Source organism: Corvus kubaryi, unplaced genomic scaffold, assembly GCF_017639235.1.
Source record: "Corvus kubaryi isolate FWS band 111438036 unplaced genomic scaffold, C.kubaryi_AGA036_p1.0 split1-65, whole genome shotgun sequence".
Taxonomy (NCBI): Eukaryota; Metazoa; Chordata; class Aves; order Passeriformes; family Corvidae; genus Corvus; species Corvus kubaryi.
Window position 1 is genome coordinate 6,977,968 of NW_024582080.1, and position 22,548 is coordinate 7,000,515.

The 22,548-nt window shown below is 38.4% G+C and overlaps 1 long non-coding RNA gene across 4 annotated transcripts in view; it reads left to right on the top strand.

Annotated features, from left to right (window-relative positions):
- Positions 1-22,548, top strand: part of LOC121657979 — a 43,442-nt gene that overhangs the window by 6,981 nt on the left and 13,913 nt on the right. For 2 of the 4 annotated variants that reach the window (XR_006013809.1, XR_006013810.1), the window contains exons 2-7: positions 4,447-4,607; positions 6,422-6,523; positions 6,856-6,922; positions 8,006-8,063; positions 9,945-10,065; positions 12,836-12,979. This is a non-coding gene — a long non-coding RNA (uncharacterized LOC121657979). Of the gene's footprint in view, positions 1-4,446; positions 4,608-6,421; positions 6,524-6,855; positions 6,923-7,997; positions 8,064-9,394; positions 9,490-9,944; positions 10,066-12,835; positions 12,980-22,548 lie in introns of all 4 variants that reach the window. The other 2 variants (XR_006013812.1, XR_006013811.1) reach the window with 2 other exon arrangements.

Sequence of the window (22,548 nt, forward strand, 5' to 3'; positions counted from 1 at the left end):
TGTCTCTTTATGCTTCCTACATGCATCTTTCAGCCATATCCCTCTTTCATGATTGTGTGATTGATGCATGTGCACCATCCTGTGACCTAACTTCTGCCACTTAAACACTGGTGGCAAATTCAACTCTTTTTGTGGATATTTAAGAGAAAATTGTTGGAGTATCCTGTAGTTTAAGTGAATGAGGTCAAATAGGGACAGGCCCTCTATGCAACCTAGCAAACAGCAGTGGCTATTAAAGAATGCTTGAGGAAGGCATGTAAATAGTGTCTGGAACTGTAGAATTTTAAAGGTTTTCAGTGTATTTAAAAATACCCCAGAATCCAGTGTTTTAAAATAAATGACTTTTGGATAGTCCTAAGACCAAGGTCAACAAGGCTGCTAAAGTAAATTTCTCTTTTTCTACATATCCTGCTGCTATTTATTTCTTGTTGCTGTTGTTACCACTTGAACAGTGTCTATATTGTTTACAGTAGTGTCCACAGTATTAATATTTGAATCTACTTAAAATAGCAGGTATTAAAAGTTCAAATAAAATAATTGTTTTGAAGATGAGCTTTTCTGTATTTAGTTTGTGTGGCAGAGTTCATGTATTGCCACGCAGCGTAGATAAACTGTTACTGTATTTCATGCTTCAGAACAGAGAACATTACTGAACTAATATAAGGCAAATTTATTTTGTAATCCAGCTTGTGCCATTGGGTAATCATGGTTTTATAAAACATTTCAAACGTTTTTTATTATTACTTGTGGATTGTTTTAGTGAGGGTTTTTAAATAATTTTTTTTTTGTAATTAGCAATGCTGTACCATATCTCATGCGTGAAATAAAGGTGTAAACTTAAATCCACAATGGACATCCTTATCAGAGCAAACTGGAGGAACAAAACAAAATGGCAGTAGTAAAGGAGAGGTTTCCAAACTTGTTGCTGCCAGTGGTGTTAATTTCTCTTTATAAGTATTTTTTAGGTTTACAGGTATTACAGGTATCTCTCAGAGCAGGACCTCCATCCTATATTCATCAGCCTGTGAAACACCTGAAACCAGGACCCAGCCCTGTGCTTCTGCCTCGCTTAGGGGTTCATCACCCCCTACTTCACTCTGTCCCTTTGTCATCTATCAAAATTTACCCCTTTACAGCAGGTCCCCTTGGAAAACTGCTCTCATAACAGTACCTGATTAAAAGACATTTAAAGTGAAATGCAAGTGTGGTACTGGTTACCAGTACAGCTGGGAAGTACTCTAATGTTCCATGCTTAGGAATAATGTGTGGCAAGTAACTTGTCCCACAAACCCTTCTGCAGATAAGTAATCCTATCAAAGGCAGTTGAGTGCATTTGATTAAGGATTACATGCGATTAGTGGTCTGCAAGGTTAAGAGTACAACTTGTACCATTAATGAGTATTCACATATTAATGCTGCTTTGAGCAGAGATTGAACTAGATGATCTCTGAGGTCTGTTCCAACTGGAATGATTTTTTGATTATCACACTTGTATTATGCAAATAGACACTTCATTTATAAAAAAATCCATTAGTTGGATAAGCTAAACTCTAGTAAGTTACTGCCATTATTTTACCTAATTGGATCACATTGTAGCATGGAGTTGCAAATTTGACCCAAGTTTAAGATTTAAAATAGTAAGAGAAATACACCCATGCCTTTTTTTGTGTGTTGCTTCAAATTCCTTGTATACAGTTTTATGTCAGATTGAATTCCTTGTATAGGAATTCCTTCCTAGCGTACAGTTGCCTTATTCTAGAACTAGTCCAGAACAGAGTGCCTGAAAATTTGATGCTTTATGTGCAATTGAGGTGTGTGAATGGATTTAAGCTTACTCTGCCTAATTCAGGAACCTCTACTACTGAGACTACGGTAGCAAAGGCATCAGTGCAGGTTAGCAGCCTAAGAAAGGCTTGAGGTCCTAAAAACTTTGCAAAGCAAGGACTCAGAATGTGAGAGGGCATTCTTGTATTTTAAAAAAATCCCAGACCCACTGCCACCCCAACAAAGCCCCCACTGTTAGAATATACTATGTGGGTTCTGAATATATGTAAATGTTGAAACACAGCTGGTTGAGTTTAGTAAACATTAGTGTGGTCCTCCTCATGCAGGGGAATCATATGAATTTTCTTTCTGTGTTTGGATAAAATTTGTACCCATTGATACTTCTATAACTGTTCTCATTTAGTATTGTTAATTACTTACTTGTAAGTGAGAAGCTGGTGATAAGAGAGGAAATCTCCAAATGACTGCCTGTAAAAGACCAATCATTTTAACATGCATGCAATTAGAAATGTTTTTATGTAACATTTTAACCCTCCCAATATTTGAATTAATCTCAGTAACAGGCTATAGTTGTTGTCATATCTTATTGGTAGGAGTGCATTTCAGGGAAACATTTGGTTGTATGCTTTTATTTAAAAATATAAGGAGGATGGTAACATCACAAGTAATGTGTTAAGGCCCTGGCAGGTCTCTTGGGTTTTTCGGGAGTATGGAAAGCAATTAGAAGGAGTAAGAGGTGCTGGGAAGGAGTGGAGTTATTTCTTTATGCTACTCTTCACCACAAGGATGTTGTGGGCATTTTATTCTTTTCAAATAATGTTGATTGGATGTTATGTGATTATGGGATTAGAGAAGCAAAAGACTGAATGCTAGAATAAAGTGCTAAAGACTCCTAAGTCACAAGGACTCAATGCTATTCATTCATTTAGTGGTTCTAAAGGATGAAGTGGCTGATCTGCTAAGAAGAATGCATCTCGTTAGGATGAGATGCTGTGCCAGAAGACCGGAAGCTGTCAAGTGTTGTACATGCCGTACTTTTAAACTGAACACAAGGAGCAGAGCTGGAATTTGCAGACCAAGGACTCATATTTTAATGCCACTTAAGTAGATTTGAATTCTGCATGGATAGTCAAGTAGTTCTGTGAGCTTTCTATGCAGTTGTATCTTAGAGGTAATGAAAAATACCAGCTGCAGCTGGGGTACTTGTAATGTGTCTCTTGCTTATTTGTTTGTTCCCTAATAACACAGGCATAGGCTGCAGTCCGTACTTCAGTTTGGTTGGTTTGTGGGTTGGTCTTCTATATCTACCTGCTCAGTACTTGGATTTCTGAAATCTCTGAATTCTTATTAAACTGCAAATGACTTTTCAGTTCTCCTTTTTGGTAAAGTTTGAAAGCAGGTAGTGGATTTGAAAGTTAGAAAAGGCCAGGCCTAGCCTAAGCAGACATGTTAAACTGCATTTATCTCTTCTGTGTTTAGCAGTCTAAACAATGACTAAGTTGTTTCTGTTGTTAGTAGACAGGAGAGGGATGGACCCACATATTGATACACTCACACACCCTGTGTAGTTCATCCCACCTGAAACTTGCAGTATATGGCCTTTAGCAGGAAATTGTGCCCCGGGCAATTTTGGTGAGGCTCTTCAAGTTGTCATTTTTGATGCCATTGTGGGGATTATGACCAGTGATGCAGTGGTGGAACTGAGAGTTAAAGCAGTCCAGTAGTATGCTTTACTGCTTTCAGTGGCAAAGCTGTGATTTACCTTGTAATTTACACTCAGGTGACAACAGCAGTTTCTTAAGCGCTGACATTTGTAGCTGCAATTAGCTGTGTGGTCTTGTTCCCTCACGTTCCCTCCTGTTGTACTAGCACAGTGAATTGTGCCATCATGCAGTGACTTGAATCATAAAATTGATCCTGACTTCAAGAGGAGTCTGTAGCAAGCAGCAATTTCTAACCCAAGCTAGTTCCTCGGTCTGGTCTAGTGGGTGGCTCCACCAGGAGATGGGATCATGACCCAAGGACAAGAACAAACAGCAGAAGGGTCCTCTCTCTTTGAACTGGCATTTTACCAGAATAGATGCTCATCAGATTATGCCTTTAGAATCTGTGACTCATCTTGCCCTCAAATAAGCATCCCAAGTAAAATACTGCATACATTCCGTAAAATCAGAGAAAGTTGTGAGAAACTTGAGGGCAGTCTTCTAAAGCTGTCTGTATTAGCATGATGGTGGTAGATGACATTTGGTGTTTGTAGCTACAAAATAATTCATGCTGGAAGGAGTAACTTGAACTACTTGAAGATAATTCTATATTACAAGCTAATGTTCTGCAAAAATACCTGTATCGTTAAAGATACCCAGATGAAAGTTTCTTTGCAGAGAGGAAATATATACTATATAAGAAACAGCCCTAAAATGTACTGAAATGGTGCTCTGCAGTAGCACTAAATGGAAGTTCTTATCTTCTGCTCAGATGAACTGTCCATCTGGTTTAATGAATTCATTTATACTTTATCAGTCACTGCATATATATATATCCTTTATGTGTTTTAAATGTTATTGATAAGTAACAAGTTCTTGAAAGCTAAGTAAAATATTTTCAGTAACTTTACACAAAATAAAGTCGCTGTATTTCTTGCTTCCAATTCAATTTCTTCAGATGACCTGTAAATTTTCAATAATGGCAATACGTTCATTCTGCCATTTGGAGGAGCCTGTGCCACAGAATAATGATCTGAAGAAAGCTCACTTATTTGCAAGGAAGAGTCTTCATTTGGGAATTAGCACCGATGCAACTCAGAGGTGTTTTTTCAAGTCCAGGTAAGTTTTCTTAAATTATACTTACTTGGGTTTGTTACGATGGCATTTCTTTTAAATTAGCATATATGCTGTGTCCTGTCAGACCTTTGTGTTGGTCATTTGACATATGAAGTATGTTGAAATTAAAAGGCACGTGTAGGAGCACACATACTTACGAGATGAGTGGAGGGAAATTGTCTGGAAAGTAATTCTAGCACCATTTATTATCTCTGGAGTAGCTGTTGATGTAGGTTATGATCTTAGTGACACAATTCCCTTTTGCTGTGTGCTTTTTCAGAATTTTTGTATGTGTTTATTATATAAATTCAATATTTTGCTGAGCCAGAGTTGTTGTTTTGCATCAAAATGTTAGTTATTAAATCTCAAGTCATTCAGAGGAAGTAAAAAGGAAGCCGCAGTCAGGTTTTCACAACTTGGAAAATTTTATAGTTAAAAAAAATCGGCTTTGGAATTTTCTGCCAATCTTATTTTATTTTATTTTTTCTTAAATGTGTCCTTAAATCTTGGCATTGTAACACTGGATCAGGATTTAATTTCAGATGAATGGTTTCTGTAAGTAGTGTTAATTTTTTTCAAGACATCCAATTATTTTTGTAACTTATTAATGACTTTGAAGCACAAGTTGGTTTCTAGTCATAATCTGTATGGAAACTGTATGCAATGTACATTCAATAAGACTTACTAGCGGTAGATTAATAAAATGATTGTGAACATTTAAACAGGTACTTGAATTTCTTGTGTTCTCATTGCAAACTGGGGGGATTCTCCAACTGGCAGTGGGTTTGGTGTTTCAGCCAGCAGCCAAATAGATGGTAATTCAGAAAAAAAAGCCCAGACAGACAAATGCTTCTTATCAGGCAGAGTACAGTTTGTCAGCCTTTTCAGTGGTACACCAATCAAGACTCTTTTAATGATACCTGTCTACTTTGTTAGACAAATTACGAGCTAAATTACTGGATTGCTTGCATCTTTATAGATGCATATATGGTCTGAGAAGGCTTAACAATATAATTAGTCTTGCTAAAAATCCTGCAGAATTGAATGTACTTGATTTCTCAAATATATTACTATGGTATCTTTTGGGTCTGGAAACAGAGGCTCCTCTTCTGCGTGTTTTCATGCACTTTTGACTTCTTATCAGTGCCTTCCTCATAGAGTACTGATGCTGAGAACTTTGGTGACATAGAAAGAGCATCATTTTTTTAAGTGTAAGCCTTTAGTTTAGTCCCCTCATACTTGTAGGAAACGTGAAGATATTGTTTTAAATAAATGGTTTCTAAATGTAATGGATAATTAGAAATCAGAAACTAGTTAAGAAAAGCTTTTGAACTGTTAGTGTACACCAAACAGGAACAGCAGTAGTGAAAAGGAGGCTGTTGCTTCAGTGAACTTCTAAAAATGGAAATGCATGTCAATAAAATCCTCACAAAACAGAATTCATTCTGGAGATAATGCTTATATTTTCTGGTTCTATTTTGCAGTATGAATACTATGAATAGTGTTCACCAGATACAATTTTAAAATGTTTTTTTAAAAATGCTGCAGAATTATACGAACTGAGGGCTTTGGTGTATCCAAATTTATTTTTAATGTAGTTGAAGAACAATATTTATTCTTAAGCTTGTTAGATTTTCCTCTTGGTCAGAATCCATTCTGGCTGCACATGAAGTCAAACTTTAATGGAACACAGTTCCATTGAACCCAAAGTAGGACAAGAGTAAAACTGAAACCAAGTTCAGTATTATTAATAATAATGCTTATGGCGTCTATAATACGGATATTGAGAGCAGCAAGTGGTTTTTTTTTTTTCCCAGACTCTTTCAGCAGATCTATTATTTTCCTGGCACAGCTGCCGGTACAAGGATAAAACTGGGTTTTTGTCAGAGAACAGAGTCCTGTATCTGAAGAGTAAGAAGGTAAGGTATTTGAGATGATATAATTCCAGCAAGCACTTAACAGTCATTTCAGTTACTTGTTACTTTGCACACAAATATACAAAAATACTTGATTCATCATGCATCAATAAGTCTCAAACATTTTATATCAGTTCCTTTTTGCTGGCTGGGTTTTTTTTTCCCCTTTTTATCTCATGGGTGGAATTTCTGAAAGCATTCAGCTCTGCTTTCTAAATGTGTTTTCTGTGAAATCAATGTGCTGACCTGAGTGGGAATAAAGGTCGGTTTATCTTTGGTGAGACAAAGTTAAGTTGTCAATAACTGATGTTGAAATCCCATCCTTGAAATGCTAGGTCCTTGACATTCAGTGGGATGAGAGTCTTAGAACTGACTACTGGGGACTCCCAAGCTACAGATCAGGTAAATAACTTCTTTGGAGGAGGAAATGAAAGGTTTCTTCTTTTTAAAATTATGATAATTAAGTAGCAAAGTGTGCAACTTATACTATAAATATTTTCCACTTAACATTTAATTTAAAATAGACATGCCTATATTTGTGAGAGGATTTTTTAGTTGCAGTTTGAGCCTTATATAATTATCTAACATTTCAGCAGTACTGTTTCTAAAGAGGACTTCTATACTGACACAGACCATGAATGTGTATTTCTAATCCCATTTTCCAACATGTACCTGTGTGTAGCTGGTCCAGCTATTGCGGTTTCCATTTTGCAAAGGCAGAGATGTCTTTTGGTATTGAATGTATAATTTAGAAGTAACAGCTTCCGTATTAGATAAGTGGTAGGTGCTCTGTTCAGATCATGGGATTAACTTGGTTTGTTTCCTGCTTCAGCTGGTCCCCACTTTCTCTGGGGATAGGGTGCCCCAGTTTATGTTGTGACAGCTCAGTATAGTTTGTAACAGAGAGCCTTAAAGTCACCCAGAGCTGGTGCTGATATACTTTATTTCTGCTCTTGGAAAGTACAGTGGTGTAGCAGGTACTGCTACCTCAGTACTGGAGGCAGGAAGCTTGGAGAGGAACAGTGTGCAATGGCAGCAGGAACTGTTATGGCCATCTCCAGTAACTTGTCCTAGTTTATCATCCAGCGTCCTCTTCCACTCTGCTTTTTTGGGGGCACGGGGAGGAAAAAGTGGAAAATGGTATTGTAATTGTTAGAAAAAAGCAATAAATTTTCCTTGTTAAAAAACAAAAAGTTTCTCTTCTGTTGTAGTGTTTCAAAGAGAAAACATTACAGATTTGTGTATTCAAGACTTAACCAAGTTCAACTATAGACTTACTTCCTTGCCACCTTCAAAACCAGAAAGATGATATAAAAGGATCAGTATTTTGAGATCAAGATCAAAGAATAAAAATTGAGAGTATTTTAAGATAAAAGATTACAGCAAATCAAAGAAGTACATGTATTACCTTTTAAGATTTATAACTTCAATGGACTGTTAACATCAATGAGATACATGTAGGGTTTTCTATGTTCAGTTCTATAGGCAATAGAGAATGTGAGAGAAACAGCTGCATCTGAAATAGATCATCTGATTTAAGAAAGTAAGCACCTATTCCTGCCAAGCAATTGGTAAAAAAAACTTACTAAAATACAAGTGGTTTTGTAGTAGCTTTCTAATTAATTTAAGTAAGTAGGAGTATAACATGCTTGTAATAAGTTGTGTGTTCCTAAGTGGTGAAGAATACAGTGTTTGGGTTTTTTCTCCCCTATAGAAATGAGTAATCCCTGTAATTCTTGCTACAGGATATACTAAACAACTGGGGGAAAATTGAATTTGTAAAGTTGTAGAAAATCTGAGCAACAGTTACTAAAGGTCCTTTATAATTAAAAAAAAAAAAAATTATGTAGTACACAGTACATTCAATCTTAGAGAAGTGGCATATTTTAAGAGACAGTTCATACCACTGTAGGTAAGTTTGTGCTGTTAGCACTTTAAAACAGAAGTATCTGAGCAATACATAAGCTGTGCACGTACCTCTCTCTGTGGGTAGCCCACTGATATATTAATTTTATGAAATATCTTTGTTCCACTGTTCTTTGGAACACGATTAGCTTCCTGCCCCCTCAGAAAGATGCATCTTAACTTGTTCTTGGGACTTGTGTTCCAAGAATGTCTAAGAGAGGGCTCATGTGGGAGCTGATGTGTAGCTTACCTCAGGGCTTAACAACAGTGGCAGCACTGGATACCACTCAATGTGCTATGTTGGTTTTGGGTCCCAGCATCATGACGTTCTTTTGAAAGCAGGCCCAAGAATTTGTTATCCTGGTCATGAGCTTCCAAGCTTAAATGCTGTCCTCATGGATCCCACTCTTTTGATGTTGTCATTTTGCACTGGTTGGTTATATTTTTGAAGGAGGGGACTCTTTTGCTGTATCTGCAATAGAGCTATGGGAGTTCCAGGGTCTTCCAAGAGAGGATATCTCATTCCTGACATTCTCACCAAGCAGAGGTGATGAAGTTCATGTAGTGCCTTGAAGATTAACTTCATTATTGTGCTGTGGAATGGTAATTGTGTGGTAATTTCCATCAGAAAGAGGAGTGAAATTGATTTATAAGGAGTAGAAGTATTGCATCCTTCGAGATGCTTTCTGTAAGTTAAAAATATTTTAGATTAATTAAATTTTTTACAGAATTTCATAGTATTGAGAAATGATAATTTCTGTATATAATAGACTACATTTTCTGGCAGGTCTTTAAAGTGCTCTGTTAACGATTTGCAATGAGAATTTCTCTAAACAGAGATATCATTGTTAAATGTTTGTTTAACAAGATTTTCTATATAAGTATGCCCTTCACATTAATTTATGATAGGATGCTGTACAAGAATTGTAGTGTTGATTTCTATTTTTAATTTTTTTTCTTCTTACTGAGGTTGATCAACTAGCAAACAAAAACCCCCAGCTTTTAAGTGCTTCAATTTTCAACACAGATCCATCCCTAAGATGAGAACACTTATGCTATAAAAAGTAAATATTTTTTTTTAATAACTAATATATCTATCAGTACATATGCTAGGTTATGGTCACTGGACTTCTTATTCCATACAGTTCACCTTTAATAACTAAGTTACAATTGTAGATATTTCACTTTCTCCAAAGATTCCTGAGAGTAAAGGTCTCATTTTAGGGGGAGACAGAGATTGGGAGACAAAAACAATGCATGTATGTATTTCTCTTGAGTCTGTTTTGGAAGCTGTTGTAAAGAAGTCACAAGTAAAAAGGAAAATGTGTTCTTGTTTTATCAGGTGATTCTGGTGTGTCAACTCAGTTGTCTGGGAGTTACCATTCATAGGGTCCCAGAGATAACACAGTGGTTAAAACCTTTTTTTTTCATTTGTTTTCTCCTTTAAAGAACACTTTGATAAATAACTAAAGTTTTTTACTTTAGAAGCAAAAATGTTGTTTGTTTTGTTTTTTAACAGCACAGCTGGAATTGGGAGATGCTGTTTCAAACAACCAAGTAAAGTACAGGTGTCGGCGATTGAATGACAGAATGAATGAATTCCCAGACCGGCAGGGGATCTGAATCGTTTATTCAAAGCAGTGAGTTGGTTTTATACACTTTTCTAAGGCACTGTATTTCTATATATGGCGTGACCTATCCCACGTTGCCACATCAGCAGCACACTTTCTCAATGTCCTTCTGTGGGATGATCACTCGCTGTTCACCTGTCAGTCAGATCCCGGCAGGCTCCTCTCCGTAGGGCTCTGCCGTGTGACACCTCCTCTCCCCAGGGTCTGGTGCAGACAAGCCTCTGTGTGCTGCCATGTGCTCCTTTGTGCTGCCATGTGCCTCTGCAGGCAGGTTTTACAGCTCACAATTTACTTCTCTCTTATAATTCCCCATATACAGGTAGTGTGGAAGTACTGTTGTGCAGCTGAACTAAAGGGATTTTTCTGGATAACTGCTTGCCTGTTATTGTCATTGACAAGTCACAGGTAATTCCAAAGCTGCAGTCTGGCAGAGGAGGAATAATTGCTTTTATGTGTATTTTTCAAGCCAAGACACACACTTTCCTTTTACCAGTGTTTTTACAAAGATTCAAAGTTACCACAATATTGTTGCTAAAAAAAATATAGTTCATTTTAAAAGAAAAGGTGGTGTGAAAAGAGTAGTGACACCTGAGTGTCACAGAGAAAACTTTTGTCAGATGAACTCCTGACAGAATCTGGCAGAAATTCAAAGTCTGGTTTGTCTCTAGTAATTCCATTAGCATTTCAAAAGTTGGTGATGTTCTGGGAATGACACAGGAGGGATTATTTTTTGAGTTAAGAATTAGTACTCTAAAACGTTGCCTGCTCTAGGAATATTGTTCCTATCTTGCGATAGGTAAATGGACTGTATCAGAGACACTCAATTTTCTATCAGACATTTCTCTACTTTATCTGTACTGGCATAATTGAAGTATCAGCCACCTTTCCCCAGTGTGAATAGAGTTGTATCAGTATAAAACTGTATCTCTTGGTAGCTTATTTCCACATAGAAGGAAACAATCTAGGAGGGCTGGCCCAATTCCAGAAATTGTTTTTATTTATATTGCAGTTGCTATGGTTGTATAAACTATTTCTATTGGAGATTTTGCACCAGATGAAAGTGACTTCAATCTAGTTTATTTGCCCTTATCCATACAGCTCCATAAAAAATTATACCACTTCCATTTCATAGGTTTGATTTGCCTTGGTAGACAAACTCACTCTTTACACTGACTTGTCTTCATTTATGCTAAAGTATATAAACAATGAGTGTTTTGGCAATGAAAATGCATCTTTCATTCTGATATAAGCCTAATCTATTCAGTTAACACTAGAACAACTACCGTTTACTGTGAAGGTTAGAGTATTTCCATCTGGCTGTGTGCACCAGTGTTGGGGTCTCTCCCCCTGCCATGGAGCCCTGGGAGAGGGGCCCTGAGGGGAGGCACGGAGTTTCCCTGCCCCTGCTCAGCCTCGTTCCCATGGGTTGGTTTGTGTTCCCTGCGCGGGCAGAAGGACCCTTGGTCCCGTGACTGGAACAGTTCCTCCGCTGAGCCCCGGCCATGCGGCTGGAGAAATAAACATCTCTGAAACATCTACCATGAATCTGTCCATATATATTTCCTTTCCACGGGACTCTTGGTTTGATATATGCTTGTTACAGTAATCCCCGCTGTAACACACCAGAGCCTATAGAGCAGCTGTCCCCATCCCAAATCCTAACAACTCTGTTCTTCAGCATGGAGTACAATGTTTTACATATTCTTATCAACTTTCAACTACTGTTTTATAGATCAGTGTCTTGTCTCACTTTTCTGCTGTCCAGTATGCATTACCTAAGGAAGAATTAGGAAGGCTGAAGTCAGAATGTCAGAACTTGGATCACTTGCAAATACGGCTGATCTGCATGTGCTTGTTCTATACAGATATTGTTGAGCAGATTCAGATCATTTCTGTTTTAAAGCTACAAGTGAGGGAGAGATCTTTGATCCATCTTAAAAGGTGGGGAGGGGATTGTAAAGGGGAAAAGAACTGAAAATAAGTCTCAGAATACTGCTCCAAGCCTGGGAGCAGTAAAGAAAGGACCTTGCCAGAGACTAACTTGCAGGAACAGAAAGAGCCAAAAGCCCAGGGACCTTTGACCATTCAGAGAACATTCACTAGCTTTAATTATCTGTTCTCTGTCCTATGCTTACTGACTGTTTCTTCCACCTCTTGCTGTCCATTCTACCTCTTCACTTCTGCTTTGTTCCTGCATATGACATATGCTTCCTCCCACCCAATGTGCCCTCCTTACCCTGTACCTCCTTCTATGTTGTTTGCAAGCAAAAGCCACCTGCAGAGTAGAACTACTGTTACATTTACTGCAGTCCTGCTGTTTGTGCTGTGTGTGGGCTTTTCCCCTGTGCTGTCTTACCTGTTTAGACTTGTTTTTTTGTATGGTCGGGGATCTTTCACTGTTCTGTATATTTGCTCTATCCAGCATAAATGGAACTTCAATTTTCATAAGTCCTCAGAAGACCCTAAGTATGGTTTAGAATAGTGTTCCTTTATCCTGTCCTTTTATAAAAATCATTCATAGGCAAATGACCACCCTTAATGAGATGAGATATATGAGATTCCATTGGATAAAAAGGAATTTTGCTCTTGTGGTTTTTCTATAGGTGAACCAGTGATTTAAAAGTATAATGTTACAGCTGTGGTTATATCAGTGTCCAGCATGATAGGATGAACACTTCAGAATGAATTTTCTATTGACTGTGTTTGCATTGCACTTGCAGTGGTTCACAAATTGCTGGTTTGTTTTCCATGTCTTACAGCTATATAATTTGCTTTCTAGAAACCATTTTGGTAGGTGTGGGTTGCTTGTCAGAAATCCGTTCCGAAGCTTGAGTGCAAAGGAGGCAGGGTACTAATGATGAATAAGAATGGATATCTTGAGGATAACAATGGATGTGGCATCTTCAAAAGCAGTGGCATTCTGGTAAGAGTTTGCATGTAATTTATTAAACACTATGTGATAGTTCTCAAGAAAATGTGTTTGTGTCTCTCTCTGAAGATTTGTCTGATGGAATTTTCTTCTAAAATGTGAAAAGTAGGAGGATTGCTCTATATCATGCATTATTTTAAATTCTGAAGCAGTGTACAACAACTTAGCAGTGACTTCTTGCATATAAAAACAGTGAAAGCATCTTTTTAGAAAAGTAAGTTATTTTAGAGAGGGAGTTAGTGGCCATTTATGGCTCACTGTGAGCCTGTTTCTCTGAATATTTAGAACTGAATATTTTTGAGTTTCTTTTTCACTCAGAGTATAACTAATCTCTCGTGGCATATTTCACCACTACACATGGGAATGTTCTAAAAGGCATTGCATCCAGCTTTGCAGGAGATATAAAGCACATAATTACTGACAAACTAATCATAGCTGGAAACTTTTAATCCTTGTATTGGTTAAAAAAGTATGGCAGCATGCTAAGTTCCTGTACTGGTACTACTTTGTTGGAAGTTTCACACCATATAATGTACACAATTAGAAAGTGCAAGTAAAAACACCAGTGAAAGTTCTACTGTAACTGTAGTATAGTAGAAGAAGCTCCTTTAAATTTACTATTTGAAGTAACTTAGGCCAACAATTCCCTAAGCAAAAATCCTTATTTTCACCAAAGCCAGGTATATTCTTATATGTGTATATACTGACTTCTTGAAATTAACAAAGAATTTGTGCCTCTTTTTCTTCCTACTCTGAATTCCACTGGTGGTTGATATTGAAGTGGAACTGTTCTGGTAGCAGCTGGCAGTTCTTAAAGCTTCTTGGTAAGGGTATTTTGAGGTGCTGGATGTGTATATGCCCTGTAGTGAAGAGCAGCACAGACTGCACATTCTTCTGATGAACCAGTTTCATAGCTGAGATAGCTGTTCCAGACCATGCTACTTCCACTGAAATTAGGGTTTTGACACACCTCAGGAACTCTTAATTTTGTCATGCCATGCAGAAAGCAGCGGTGGCTCCGGAGCTGATTCACAAGCAGATTAGGCGTTAATCGGATAGACTGTGTTGGTCAGAGGGGTGGTGGTTAATGTCTGAGAGTGGCAGCAGCGTGCCTGTCAGAGGCCTTAGCCCTGGTGAGAGGCAAGGATAAGGAGCTCAGACACATCCTTGTGCTAACACAGATACTTCCCATGGACACACAGTGAAAGCAGGAAAATGGGGGTGTATTTTTGTGGGTGTGAGTTCCGTAGCCAAGCTGACAGAACCCAGCTGCGCTGGACTTCATTGCACAGTATAGACATGCACCATAACAGGTACCTAGGGCAGCAGTAATTGAAACAGAGCATCCTCACTAAGATACTGGGGGAGGAAGGACAGAGAGTGCCTGGTGGGTGAGCTCCTGAGAGGTCTGTGGCCCCACTCCAAAGGCTGATATAAGTTAGACCTAAAAAGATTAATGTAAGCAGTCTCCTTATTTGAAATTAGGTTGGCAAGGAAGGTGACTAAGAGTCACTATTATTTAATATCCCTTCTGTAACACTCAGTTTTTCATTTTTACTTTCGAGGTGGGAGGGAGATAAAATCTGGCCCTCAAAGTACTATGTACTCATTCCAGTGCCAAAATAAAAATCACAAATCAGCAACTTAAATTTAGGGGCATACTAGGTCCCCTTAACTGCACTGGAAAAATGTGCGCATTAGATATATAAATGTAAGCTTAGATATCTGGTTCAATGTACTTATAAATGATTTTTTTAGCTGCTGTGATTCTGTAGGCTAATGTAGTAAGAAGCTAATGGAAAGGAAGCTAGGCTGCTTAAAACTTTTTTTTTTTTTTTTATTTTTCCAGGCTAATCTTTCACTCAGGTTCATTGCCTGTCAAGTATTTGGTTAATTATTTTATCTTTTTATATTTTAAACTAACTTTTTGGGGGGGAGTAGGGGGAGAGGGGGCTAAGGGAGTGGTGGTAAGTTCTTAGTTTTAAGTTCCCTCAAGTTCAGAAGTAGGATATCAGTAAAGAAAAACCTAGTTTGCAATTTTCATGTCGCAGAGGTATCTTATCTGTAGTTGCAGTAGTTATGAAAGTCAAGTCTGGCGTGTCCTTTTCTGTTGATCTTTTCTAAGATGACCATACTGACTGGTATGGATTCAAATAAAAGCAGTTAAGTGATTGACTTGTAAAAGAGTTGACTGTCATTTACTGCTTAATTCCTCTTTTGCTGAATCATTTCTGTGATATTAACTTTATTTGTGACACTTTAGTAGGTGCAGGCCTGAGGGGGAAAATGTTATAGTTCTTTCACAATTCATTGGTTTGTGGATATTTCTGTTGTTGTTTCCACACTGAATGACTCATATGTTAAATGAACATGCCAGCCTCAAGGCATGCCCTCGCTATTGCAGCCCACAGTGCAACTTGATACCATTGCACATAAAAATGTGGAAGATGCTCATATCCGTTTGAATCCTTGGGAAGTTCTGTGCACTTCGGACAAGTGTGTTAGCAATTACTCAATGTACCTCGTTTCAAAAAGCTGCATTTTACAATGTCTGATTGCTCTTTTTCACACTGTTGATTTGCTGAGTTTGTAAGCTACATCTGTCTTGTGAGCCCAAGTTGGAACTGAGAAATAATGATTTTTAGTTGCCTTTTTTTTTTTTTTTAAACCAACATGGTACAGTCTCGTATTAATTTCTGGACTATTTGATGAGATCCTATAGAAGCATCTGATTTATATTGCCACCTGTGTATTTTTTAATGTATTCAGACAGATTCAGCAATTGTTTTATTTGGGAAGTTGATAGCACAGTTCTAATGCTCTCCACATTGTGAAAACACTAATTAGTGTTAGACTGAACCAGTTGGCCCCTGGTTACCTTAGCTCTCCTTGAAGTTTGGCTTTCTTACTCATTCAATTTTTTGTTGTTTAATAAGAACATGAAAGACAAACCAGGTTTGCCTATTGATAAAGTCACACAAACTATCACTTACATTTCAGAAGCTTCACATCAGAGTGTTGCTAGGAGCAGGTTCTTTAGTATCTGTAATAGGGAGAGATATGTGCACTCACAGCAATGAGAGGAAAGGCTTTGAAAAGCATATGAAGTAAAATGTTTCTGATATTGTTTTGAATCTTTAGGACATTTGGGCTTTTTTCATGGGCCATATAGTGGTGTTAACTCTAAGCCTGCATTGATTTGTGTATTGGAAGTATGTGTATGGCTCCAGAATTTTTGTTCTCTAGATGACAGGGCTGTGGTTTTGATAGGAATAAGACAGATTCCTGTGACAGGATAGATAAAACATATCACAAGTCAGGTATTTTGGCTTTTAAATAATGGTCCTGTTCTGTCATGCATAGTGTGTAGTGGAGGAGTTTATGCCAAAGTGAACAGACTCATTTACAGTAAGACCACTCTTTAATATAAATTTTTCACTTAACACTACTCGTGGCTGTACATTGGATGCAACTTTTTCTGTTCATGTCCCTGCTCATTTTCGGGAGGAGGTTGTCACTGCTCACCTAACTATTTTCACTGATGAGGAGTTTGTCTGTCTCATCCTTTGGCAGCAAGACTGGGCACATTAATGAAAACTATGTGCAACTGTTAACAGAATTGATCACAATTTCCACAGGAAATGCTGGGAGGCAGTAAAAGCTACTGTTTCAATCCTGTTTGCAGTTCTAGCACACCCAGACCGAGTCATCTCAGGTCACTTAAGGGTGTCTCACTAAAATGGTATAAAACATATAAAGTTGTAACAGTTCTACTGTTTAATCTTCAAGTGGTGTTGATGTATAGGCAAGGAGAAGAAGGAGGCAGCAAAGTGAAAATACATCAGAAATTACTGATCTGGCCAGGCTGTTGTGTTTGAGAGAATGGTGTGTAGGTGCAGGGGGTGGTGATCTTGTACAGCTGCGTTTGCTTTTAATAGACCATAGCAACAACAGCCGGCCAGGAAGCGGGTAAGCTGGTGTATTCCACATCTACAGGTGTAAAAGCTGCCTCACCGGACTTCTTCTTGCAGTCTCCTCTGTTCCTAGTCTTTGGCTTGTCAAGAGCCTTCCTCTGTTTGCCAGGAGAGATCCTGGAATCCTGCTCGTATCTGCTGCAGCATGTACAGTTTTAGTCCTGCTCTCTCACTTTCCCACCTGTTTCAGAGTGTTTTTTCTGTTCCTGTACTGCGTGATGAAGATGAGCAGCTCTCAGGTAAAGCTCAGGGACTGAGTTTTGGCAAACAAATCCGGGTTTCTTGCAAGCGTAGAAGGTGCATTGATGTCAGCGGCTGCTGGTACCGTTCTCTTCCCGTGGAATCCTTTAGTGCTATTCTCTCGGGAGGGTGGTTTCACCCGTGGCTGTGCTCAGCTTTGCCAGTTACCGACACACGGACCGTGTTGCACGTGAGCACGTCCAAGTGGCCTTAGGGGGTTCTCTGTGAGATCTGTCCTGGAACCATCTCGGACAGAAATTTCTCCATTGGGATCACCCGGGCATCGCCTCGGTGCCTCCAGCCCGCCGGGGCGGGAGGCGAGAGGCTCCTGCCCGGGCTCGGCGACATTAGGACCCGGCGGGCCGTGCATCCCCCTCTCCCTTCTCCTCCCTGGGTCCCTCCCGGCGGCCCCGGGGAGCGGCAGCCTCCCGCAGCCGGCCGGGGCCGGGGCCGCGGCTGGAGGGACCTTTGCCCGCCGGCCCAGCCCCTGCCCGGGGCGGGCGGCGCGCCCGCTCCACGCTGGCTTCATGTCAGGTTTCTTTTGTTCATTTATAGCAGGAACTTAGATCTTCCTTCAGGGGTTATGCAGGGCTTCGTGGCACATGTTCGCGTTCAGAAACGTACTTTGGCGAATGTTAAAATCCATCGAATTTAATGCCTACATGATATTCACACTACCAGACTTTTACAGCAACTACTATGTATCCAGCTGAACTCTTTGTGATATAATATTTGAAACAAGACGTTAAGAGTAAGAGTTCTGACCATTAAATTAGAATTAGAATGGAGCAAAGTTGATGTGTTATCTGACACTTGGCTTCTGTAGTGCCTGTCACAAAGTAATGGCTCTCTTAAACTGTACATTAATCATCAACAACAAGTTCCAAAATGTCTGTTTCAGTCCAGAAACACTTATTACCAAATAAATAGCTTTGGTACTGTTGAAATGAGCAAAGAAGTGTCCTTAACAAGAAATTCCTTTAAATCTAAATGAAGTAAGTTTACACCTTCTCTCCCATGAGTTTAGTTTATTGCTCTTGCCCACCTTCTACTTAAAAGGAAAAAAGCATCGGGCAATTTTGCAGGTAAACATCCAGTGAGGTATATTTCAAGTTATGTACATTCAGAACATAGTATCAAGTATATGATGGCTTTAGAAAAGCAAAATGTCCCTTTTATTTTAGAAAGTGACAGTATTTGTCAATTGGTTGTCTTATTAAAATGATCACAGATAGAAACTGTACAACTGAAAGGTAAATCTGCCAAGTGACAGTTTTTCACTCAAATACACAGCCTGTGAAAACAGAAAAACAGAGTAAGTTACCCAAGGAGAGTAATTTTTATGTTCCTGTAGTATCCTGGTGATGAATGGTCTGCTGCTTTCAGAACATAGATGATATTGCCTTTTGGGTTCAGAAATTTTATAGAGCCTTTCTGCAACCTGTTACTTTGCTTTTATTCCAGACAGCTTTCCTGTCATTTCAGGCACGAAGATCTTCTCAGACCCACAGCTGCCCATGGACTGAAGTTCCCTTCTCTACGTTACTGATGTTTTGAGTCTTCACTTTTACTGTCTGTTGTACTGTGTGATGCTTCAGCCTTTTACTTCTGCCCTGTTTGCCTGACCCAGCCCCTAAGCCCAACCTTGTATTGACAGTACTGGCAGCCTCTCCTGCTCCCCCACCTCCAGACAATATAATATTCTCTTTACCTTCCCAGATATGATGGGGAAAAAAAATCAAATGAAATATATGAAGCCACATCCTTATGCTCTCTTTCATTTTTACCATGCCTATCCTAACAAAATTAAGACTTTGCTCTTTGAGAAAAAATGAATAAATTATATATTTTATATTATATTATATAGGTTATAGTGTTATATATGTTTTTGTAATTGCTAATACAACAGGGCAGTGTGGGTCGTAGCATGTGCAGTGACAATGTGCATTTCAAACTAAACCAAGATGATCTAATCAAGATAACCAGCGGTATAGTTGTGGCATACTAAGGATTCAGTGCTTAAGCTAATTCTAGCTTGCTTGTCTGTGGGTGAACAGTAAGTAGTCAGTTTTTGGGTGCTTGTTAGCAAGATCTGTGATGAGAATCCTTGTTAAAATAGTTGTTTAAAAAGTGATAAAGGGAAAACTGCTCAATATCAGGTCCTTGAAAAATAGACAAGCTTCTAAGAAACTGGCTGTGATTGGAAATGAGGGAAAAAATGTTTTAGGTAGAACCTGCAGTGATGGAGTAAACAAGTTTATGATCATGCTGGTTTTAATTTTGCATGTATTTGCCTTAACTGCTTACATAAAAGCTTAGTGTGTCCAAACCTTAGTTGTTTCAAAACTTTCTAAAGACAACTACTATTGTTAATGAGCTGTTAATAGTATTTAATGCAAACTGTAGGAAGAGTTACTGTGAGATTGTGAATAAAATTTCAATAATGAAATCAAGTCGCTATTCCTTTTTTTTAATTTATATTTTTACATAGGGATTATCATATTTGTTTTAGCCATAATAGTTTCCCATTTCATTAGTAAATACCTCCTAATGCTTCAGTTGATGTTAACTCCAAATAAGTTGCTTTCTGATTTCTTTATGTAGTAACTGGTTTAATCTATACTATCATTGATAGGGACATTGTATTTAGATTTAGTATTTAGATTAATAACTGAATTTCCATGATAATCAATATGAACGGATTACTTGTGATGTGAAAAAACATTTCTTCTGCTCAGTTTTGAATTTTCCACACTTTCAGTGCTTTGTATTTTTTCTTGTGTTGTAAGATAACAAGCATACAAATGTCTGATCTGACCTCTCTATAGCAATTACTTTACGTATCCATGCATAATATTCTTGATTTGAAACTTCGTAATTTCTCTTCATAGGGTATTTTCTATGTTTATTATTGTTCACATTTGAACCCTATCCATGTCTTTAGTATCTTTTTGGAGAAGGAGTGACCTGTATCTCATCTGGGATTTTTTTTTTCTGGTAAGGTCAGAGCACTGATTTTTATAATCCTATTACACTGGTTTTCTTCTAATTGTCTTGCATTGTCTAAGCTGTCTGTTTTATTATTTTTGTTTTGATTGTAGTGGTGTGTTGAGCAGAGATTTTTTCACTAAACTGCTGAAGTGGGCCCTGGTTCCTTCCTGAGGCCAAAGCAACTGGTGTGTTTTCCCATTATGGGATAACTGATCTAATGATTGACTTCCATTAAACAGATGCAATCCTACCACCCCCTTGCACCTGACACTGGCATGTAGTGATAGGACAAGGGTTAATGGCTTCAAAGTGAAAGGAGATGGAGTTAGATTAGATGTTAGGAAGTAAATCTTTACTGTGAGGGTGGTGAGGCACTGGACCAGGTTTCCCAGAGGAGTTGTGGATGCCCCATTCCTGGAGGTGTTCAAGGCCAGGTTGGATGAGGCTTTTAGCACCTGGTCCGGTGAAAAGTGCTCCTGCCCATGGCAGGGGGTGGTTGGAACTAGATGATCTTCGAGACCTTTTCTAGACCAAACCATTCTATGATTCTATGACTTGTCTGTCAGTGATTTAGGGTTGATTTTTCTCTTGGTTTTCTCCCTGAGCTTAGCAGTGATGGCTGTTGCCGTTGTTGCGAGGAGAATAGAGAGGAGCATATGATGAGGGAGGAAGTAAAAGCGTGGAAGGTGTCCTTTATGTAGCAATCGGCATCAGGATGCTAGTTTATCTAGCATAAAACTATGCAGAATTGTAACACAAGTATTAAGATTGGTATAAATGCAGGATGGGTGAAAATGTGTAAGCAGAAGGTGAAAGAGTGAAATAAAGGGTTAAAGAAATTACCTCTACTGATAGCGAAGGACACCATTTCCAGGATGCCATTCCCAGCAGTACCTGTGTGCCACAGGACAGACGACTTTCCAGCTGTAGACCTTGCATCCTAACAGCAGGAGGATGGCAACAAGGTTGTAGTACGTCACTTACACGAGTCTTCTTTCCCCCTAGCCAAACAGGAGAAGAGACTGCTGACACATATTCCAGACCTATATACCAAACAAGAAAAAGCAGACAGTAGGCAGCAGCATGACCTAAGATTTATGTAAGGTGATGTAAGCCAGACCTGGGGGCGAAGAAATACCTTGTCCCAACTGAAGATTCCTGAAGGACAGCCTAAAGAATCTGCTCAAAAAACTAAGTTTTTATTGATAATTAAAACCACTTCTGAAATGGGGTGAGGACTTTATAGCTGACGGTCCTTGTCTTTTGTTTTTCATGTAAGTTATCTTGGCCAGACCTTTAAACAGATAAGTGTCAGTGCTTGTGAGTAAGTGAATGTAAGACTGTGAGGGAATTAAATCTGTGGGAAAATGAATGTCAGTGACTAACATCAATTTATCTGGAGATTTTGTAGGTACCTCTCTTTGCCTAGTACATTGAGTTTTATTGCACTAAGTTCCTTACAGTTGTGTCTTTAATTTGAAACCTCATAAAACACAGACTGTTTTTTTATGGGTTTATTTTAGTATGTGTCTGTTATCTATCTATCATCATTTAAACTTGATTTAGTGTTTCTGGGGTCCACTTACTAATTTTGGCTAGATTAATAATTTTCCTTGATTCTGAGTAACTGAAATAACTGCAGATTTTATGCCATGTTACTTGGCCCAGTTTCTAAATTATTAACAACTGTACCATAATACAGGACCAAATACATTCCTTTCAGCATTTTGCGGTTAACTCTTTCCTATTAATGAAATTTATTATAATGAAATCACATCATTTAATTCAGTATTTTTCCCTGGTTAGATTTTGATCAGATTTTGATCTATGACTGACTGTGTCCTCATTTTTGTTTGTTTGCTTCAGGAGGCCTTTTCTTTTACTTTGGGCTTTGCAAGAACTTATTTTCTGTTATGTGGAGTAAGAACTAGATCATCACCAGTAACAGTTGTTCTATTCTGTTCTTTTTTTACATGGTGCCTGGTATGAATTTTGATTATTGTTTATGCAGCCCATTCCAATATCTAATCACCCTTTATGTGAAGAAATTCTTCCTGGTATCCTAATTCTTCCTAATGTTCCTATTCTCCCTTTTCTTCTTTTGCTGTGTTGATTTGTCTTGAGGATTTGCCCGTGATTCACACTGGGGAGAAAAAAAGCTGGTGCCAGCCATGAACACATTCCAGGTCTTTGTTATAGGATTGAGGAATTTAGTAAATACCAGAGTTGAAGTTGGGGCACAGAGCCGTGCATCATCTACCAGGCATATGTGTGTAATGCTATGATAATTGCATGATCAGGATCTGTTTAATAAAATACTGTATAGCACTGTAAGACTGTTTTTGTGTAATTGTAAAA